At 35.6% G+C, this 7,596-nt stretch overlaps 1 non-coding gene and 1 pseudogene across 1 annotated transcript; both read right to left on the bottom strand.

Annotated features, from left to right (window-relative positions):
• Positions 1 to 2,992: 2,992 nt before the first annotated feature.
• LOC129892903 (uncharacterized) lies at positions 2,993 to 3,584 on the bottom strand (annotated as a pseudogene).
• Positions 3,585 to 7,218: 3,634 nt separating this feature from the next.
• Positions 7,219 to 7,325, bottom strand: LOC129893649 (small nucleolar RNA R71). Its single transcript, XR_008767538.1, has one exon. It is a non-coding gene; the product is annotated as a small nucleolar RNA R71 (small nucleolar RNA).
• Positions 7,326 to 7,596: the final 271 nt, after the last annotated feature.

Below are 7,596 nucleotides of genomic sequence, written 5' to 3'. Positions count from 1 at the left end.
ATTACGACTAGGCCCTACGCCGGATCGTGATAATCTCTTAGAATGTAAAGAGTTATGTGTCTCATTACCTACCAAATTAAATATTTTTGAGTCTTATTTCTAACATCATTGACCTCATATCAATCCGATGTTGGAGTAAAATTATGATCACTTTAATTTTGACTAACATTCTGGAATGAAGCTGTGGACCACCTATGTGCAATAAATATACACCAACGAAACACATGTGGGACACAAATAGAGAAAAAAATTAAGAGACATTGTCCTTTAACATGCAAACCATTTGCGTGCAATGAGTTCGCATCTGCGTTAGCATGTAAGGACGCAGGTGGACCGATGTGGAACCTTTTAAGTCAATTTTAATCCAATTTTCTTTACTTTTTGGTCATTCTTCAAGACCTATGTATGATTTTCTCTCCTCCTCCATCTCTAAGATAAGACTCTCCCATGAATTTCTATGAAATTCCAAATATTTCTAACACTCCCTTTTAGATTATTGATGAAATCCTACATCATAACCATAAAATTTTCAAGAAGTGAATCCAAGAACCTCAAGAAAAGATTTCTTGATAGTTCTTTCTCTAGTTAGGGTTCTTCGTCAAAATTTGTGGAGCGTTTAAGGTATGTAAGACTATCATAGTGAGGAACCTAGTGTAACAACATGTCCCCATCATTATGGATAGGCCAACGGGGAAGAATTTTGGGCCAGAAAACTTTGGATAGTAACTTTGGAAAAATTTAACCTAGGTTAGACTTGGAAGAATTCTGATTCAGGTGAAGTCTAGGGTGACTTTGTGAATGGTGGGGGATCAAATATCTGATTTGGTTGGGTAAGCTGATAGACAAGGCAATACAGAGCATTTACAGCTTCGCGGAATCGCATTCAGGTGAGTAAAACTCCCAAAACTAGACTTGGTGTGAATGGTATAATTTTATACATCCTTAGAAGGGGATGTGTTGTGAAATAGGAGCTTGGATCACAAACTCTGAGCTCACTGTTTCCATATATCCCGCCAGAATGGGATAATCGCGACTTAAGTTAAGAATAAACCCCATAAATGGTCTAGTTTTGTAAAAAGAGTTTCTAATATGACACAGGCGACCTAGGAAGATTTTCATCAATTTTTCACGGATTTCCATGGTTAAGGTAAGTATTTTACTCCCTAAACTCATCATTTGATTCCTAATACTCATAAACTAAGATGGGTATGGTTGGGGAAGGGTTTGAACTAAAATTAATGGTGGGAAATAGCCCTAGAGTGGACATAGGATGATGGGTTTTGACTTAGAAGGGAAATTATCTTACAATTCATGTGAACTAGGTCATTTTATTGATCCTTTGTATATATGTGACTTGTTTTAGACCAAAAACTAGTGAAATAAACCCAAAAAGGAAAAGCTCTTGCACGTTAAGGTTGTTGAAGCTCAAATTTGAGGTAGGTGATGGTTTTGTTCCCGTATGTATTTCATATACTTGTTAAATTACTTTATGATATTCATATGTGTATATAAATAGGGGAGCGTGCTAGATTATATGTGAAATGATCACTTACTGGCCTGCTTTGTGATGAACCTATTCTTCATGAAATAATGTTGATTATGGTTGTGAAATTGTGATTGGTTGTATGATTGGATCGGGTGTCATGTTTCAATACATAATTGGATTGGGTGTCACGTTTTGACACATATTTGGATTGAGTGTCACATATCGACTCAAGTCTTGGACTAGGTGTCATGTTCTGACAAAAGTTAAGTGTTGCAGGTTCCGTGAATTGATCCTTATGTGATGTTGTATGATATTGAGGTTATGAATCATGATCTTGTTGAGTACTGTTGAGGTGATATGAGTTAGCTATTTTGTATATGTGTATTTATTATATTGAGTTTACTTGTCAATGATCCATTTACTAGCTAAGCGCGTGATCCTATTAACACTCTGTTATTTTTGTGTACTGATACTACACTTGCTCTGTCTTTGTTGAGCTCAGGACATATTCAGTCAACTACGAAAAGACCTCACCTAGAGGAGTAGTGATCTTATTTGAGTCCAAGGGTGAGCTATTCTGTCATGTTGTCGTGGACTCTTCCTCATTTATCTTAGTACTTCGTCCAGGACTTAGATGTTCAAACACTGTTTTATTCGTTAATGACTTTCTTGTGGGAATTACATTAATTTTTCTAGACTTTTTTAGTTTTAGAGTTTTAGTACGATGACTTTGAGTTCCTAGGATATTTCTGCATGTTAAGTTGATTACTAGATTATTTTCTGAGTTTATGGGAACTCGGTATTTATTATTGTTTAAACTTGCTTCCGTATGTTCAAATTAGGTATATCTCGTAAATATCATTAACTTGAGCTATAAGAATGGTTCTTCTATCGAAGGGTTAGTGTGGGTGCCAGTCACGGCGGGTCAGGGTCGTGACACCTAGTTCTTTCTCACGCCCTACATATCTATAATTTTAGTTAGTAAGATCAAAAATAGCTAGGGATTTTACCCCAAAGTCTACGATTTCAAATCATTTATATTTCAAATTGCTGATTCTTGATCCTATTGTTGAAATTATTCTACTTTATATTATATGGTCCATGATATTTCTACCACATGGATCTTTCCTAGCTAAAGTTATTTTGAAAATCTTGTCATACTATTTCATAGGCATTATTTTCATTAGTAAACTATATTAGAAGTTTTAAAGAAATCTTTCAAGAAAGTATAGTTTGCTTCAAGTGCATTATTTTAGAAGAATTTCAAGAAAATATATTTTTGGGAAAAGGGTCAAAATACCCCTCAATTTTTATTTATTAGTTGATTTTACTGTCCGTTATACAATGCGGTCATGCATGCCCTTGCAGATACGAAATTTGTCAACCATACCCCTACATAGACGAAAATCCCCAAATCAACCCAAATTAACCCAAATTTCTAAACAATGGCCCATCCCCATCTGAAACCCATGCCCGACCCATCTGTCTATCCTAACCCAAATAAAATTAAATCCATTTCCAATACCCATATCCAAAAAAAAACCTCTTTGCCGATTTATTCTTCTTCTTCTTCTTTGATCTAAAGAAACCATCTTGATTCTCAATACTTTTGCTTCTCATCATCATATTTGGTTTCCTAATTTGTTTATTTTTCTTAATATTGACTCTGTTTTGCACAACTTGATTTTATCCGTATTATTATCGATTAAGCATTCTTCTTAAGATATAAAGGATTTTGGCTGCTCAACAAGATCCTTTAAAGAAAGCTCAAAACAAGATTAAGGCATGTTCTTGACCATTTCCATGAGTTTCCATTAGCCTCTAGCTATAGCTTGAGCTCTAGAACTTGGGAAAGTGACCGACAACTAATTGAATGGACTGGACTTCTTGGTGGACTATTTCTCCAAGGGTGGTGAAGAAGCACCAAATTCATCATCAACTTCATGATCTTCCATTTCTTGAGCTCTAAGTTGAAAATTTCCAAGTTTTTGTTATACTTGGAAATCAAAATTCTGAGGTTCTCAACTATCATTTAAGATGTGACAGGATCAACAATATGGTTATGGATATTGGGTGTTTGTTTTCTTGTATCAAACATGACTGATTAGTGTTGGAGGAAGAAAATCGGGTGGAGAAATAGGAAGAAGTGGGAAAATTTCATGGAATGTGTCTTTAAAATGAGTAAGGGAAATGGGTTAAATCTTTTTGGGTTAGAATATATAGAGGGGTCGGGCATGGGTTTCAGATGGGGATAGGTCATTTTTTAGTAATTTGGGTTAATTTGGGGGTTTCCGTCCAAGTAGGGGTACAAATGACAATTTTCATAACGGTGAGGGCATGAATAACCGCATATGACGAGTGGTAAAATCAATTAATAAATGAAAGTTGAGAGATATTTTTGATCCTTTTCCCTATATTTTTTCTCAAGTACATATTTTCATAAAGAAAGCATGGTCAGTTTTCAAGAAAGCATGTTCAACTTTAAAGAAAGCACATCTCATCTTTGAGAAAGCATAGTCAAATTTTTCAGAAAAGCATAGTCAGTTTAAAAGCAAGTTCAGTTCAGTTCTAAAGAACTATTTTGAGCAAGGAATCAAAGAAAGATATTATCAATTTTTCCCTAAAGTGGAATAACTTTAAAGTTATTGAGCACCGGTGCATGTTTAGGAGTAGTATCGAACATTGAGTTAGGTAAGAGTTCAGATAATTCAAACCTCAAAACTACACCGCCAGTATATGATAGTATTTTACCATTTATTCGAGTGACACCTTATAAATCCCCTACTAATAACTCAGAGATTAGATCCACTAGTTAAGTTCATCCTTTATCCTAACAAAGTATGTATAGGATGACTCTGACAATGTGGACAAGATGTTGTATAATCATGAGGATCACGTGATGGTTGTCAATTAGAGAAACTCTCCAAGAAAAGTAAAGTTATATTATTTTTAGTATAATTTGCTATTGATGCATATTTTCATTCATAAAATTTTGTTGTTAAAGTACACATGAATGCATTACTATTTAGTTGACTTTATTTTAGTCTATCTTCAGAGTTATCCATTCAGCTCAATATTTTCAATTTTAGTCAATTATTACATTAGGCTATTTTACATATCATATATACTATGTACAAATGCTATTCAGTGCTGCATTATTTTATGATGTAGATTCAGGTACTCATGACAGCAACACAGACGCATCATTCCTTTTTTGCTGGTGACACCTCCTTACTTTCGAAGAGCTCCAATTTATCTAGATTATTAGTAGTTAGCATATGTTGTAAGAAGAATATTCATGTAGCCTAAGTCTTATCTTGATGACCTATCTTTAGTATGTTAGAGGCTTCATAGACGAGTCAATTGAGTTATAACTTTCAGCATTCTTTTACATATATATATATTATTTAGATTTTCAGATATTCAAATAAAGTTATTGAGATTGTTTTTTGAATTTATTGCATGCTTGTCTTTTAAAAAGCTTCGCTTATGTGTTATTACCTTCAATATAGTAGTAAGCAAAGCCAAGGATTTACTTGGTACCAACAATAATTCTAAGTTCTCCACACCTAGAGTATAGGCTCGGAGCATGGCATTCTAGATTTTGAACTTTCTAGATCTTTCTGTGAGCCATTTTTTTGAGACAAGTAATCTTGGGCATATTTATGTGCTCATTTGTCTTATTTGCCCATGTTTAGTAGTTGTTTTAAGAATTTTTTAGAAACATAATTGCATGTTTTAGATTGAATGAAGGACAAGGTTGCACTAAGGTGTGTGTCTAGTGATTGCAGGATTCTTGGAGACAATTCAGTGCTAGGAAGAACTCGATGGAAAGAAGAAGCAAGCAAAAAATAGAAGAAGCAGCCCTGGCACACTGCTGGCACACCGCGCTAGGGCTTAAACTATAGAGGCCCACCTGAGACGCACTGTTGGCATACTGCGCCAGAGCATACACTACTATGAGGCATTTCTGACGCACTGCTGGTGCGCCACGCCAGGAGAGAAACTACTGAAGGCGTGTTACTAGTGCATCACGATAACATAGCCCCAAAGTTCTGATTTTTCTTAATTAAGTTCGGGTCAACTTAGGATTAGAGAGTTATTTTAAAAACCCTATAAATAGAACCCTAGGACTTAGGAGAGGGGGTTCATGCAGCTTTTGAAAGAACACTGAGATGAGGGTACACACACTTTATGTTTCTCTTTTCTTCTCTTTTCTTTTGAAGATTAAAGTGTATGAACTAATGCATTGTGTATTTCTATTGAACATGAATGGCTAAGCGCTCTTATTCTGAGGCTGTAGCTGTGAAGTTATGACATAATACGATCTATTATTTTGTCGATGATGAATTGTTAACTATAATTACTCTTGCATTTTTATTTTAACTATTGTAATGTTTGGCCAGCATTAGAGTACATGTGTTGCCTACCTTGAATTCGAAATAAGATGAGGAGATAGAACAAAGAATGTAGGTAAAGTATTCATGCTAGGGTAACTTAGTGTGATTCGTATGCAGGATGCTAGTGACACATACATGTACACCACGTTTGGTTAATAAATTGTACTATAGCTTAATGCATTTTTATTGATTAATGCTTATCTCTGCTCAATGATGTTGTTAGGCCATCGATAAAGATAGAAAATTAGAGGTCGAAAGACTAGGATTGTATTAGTAATCCTATAAATCAGTAGTTAAACACTTCATCTGAGAATAAAAGTGGAAAATATTAAGTTCGACTGCATTCTATGATACAGCCCTAGATTTTTCATAACCTGATTTTTTGCGTAACTCTTATAGTAGTAGTAATTTTTCTTACATCAAAGGATTTAGTGATAGCATTATCTCAGTTCCTCACAACATACATAATCGGTATAGTCCTTTAAACAGAAATAAGTGGTCTTCATAAAGTTTATGTAGGTTCGATATCCGGCTCGAAAGTGCTACTATATTACTTGTTAGATCACGTACATTTGCGTGTACGTCTGGACGCAATATGTTTTTGGCACCGTTGCTGGGGACTTTAAATTAGGCAATTTGTTTTTCTTCGAAGTTTCTATATTGATTGTGCTAATGTTGACAACTTGATCTTAGTTGTACATTTTGTAGGTGACTTAGGCATTATGCTGGGTAGAGACAAGGAGCTTCTAGAACCATTATCTGATCCTGAACGATTCTTCCATTGACAAAGGCGAAGAGCTGCCTCTTAATACCCAATACAGAAACTCAATTTGGAGAATAATCACGGTTTGCTAGAGGACAGTTTGACCGAGGAGATACCACCATGAAAGATACCTGTGGAGATGGTAGCAAAGACAGTGCAAGATGGGGCAGTTCCACTCATAGCAATATCACCTCTAATTTTAAAAAACCGCTGGCTAAAGGTTGATTTGAGCTAAAACATAGCAATATCACCTCCAATTTTAAAAAACTGCCGGCTAAAGGTTGATTTGAGCTAAAATAGAATATGGTGCAGTTTTTGCACACGAAAGGGTAGTTTACTGGGTTGCGTCACGAAGATCCCTAAGTACATATCCAAAACTTTCAGGAAATCAACGATACTTACACGCCAACTGTGTATCTCCTGATTATGTGAGGTTAATGTTGTTTTCCTTTTCACTATTAGGGGAGGCAAAAAGGTGGTTGAAGTCAAAATTGCCCAATTCCATCACTACTTGGAATGACTTAGCTCGTAAGTTTCTAATCAGGTTCTTTCCTTCGGGAAAAACAACAAAGTTGAGAAGTGAAATCCTAATCTTTAAACGAAAAGCTGGAGAGAATTTATATCAAGCTTGGGAATGGCTTAAATCTCTGCTCATCAGTTTCCCCCACCATCATCAAGCGAATGAGGTGTTGGTCCATACCTTTATTGCAGGGGTTGGAACCTCACACCAAAATTCTCCTTGATTCATTTACAGGTGGAAAAGCGCTGGAGAAAACTTATGATGAGCTATATATACTGCTAAACAGCATATCTCAGGGAAATCCTGAGTGGAATGGAGGGAATTCCAGGCCCATAGTACAGAAACAAGCAGAAATATTAGAAGTAGATGCCATGATAGCCTTGACTGCACAGATTGCATCAATGCAGAATATGATGTCCACACATTT

This window comes from Solanum dulcamara, chromosome 6 (genome assembly GCF_947179165.1).
Source record: "Solanum dulcamara chromosome 6, daSolDulc1.2, whole genome shotgun sequence".
Lineage (NCBI taxonomy): Eukaryota > Viridiplantae > Streptophyta > Magnoliopsida > Solanales > Solanaceae > Solanum > Solanum dulcamara.
This window is presented reverse-complemented; position numbering and strand designations above follow the sequence as displayed.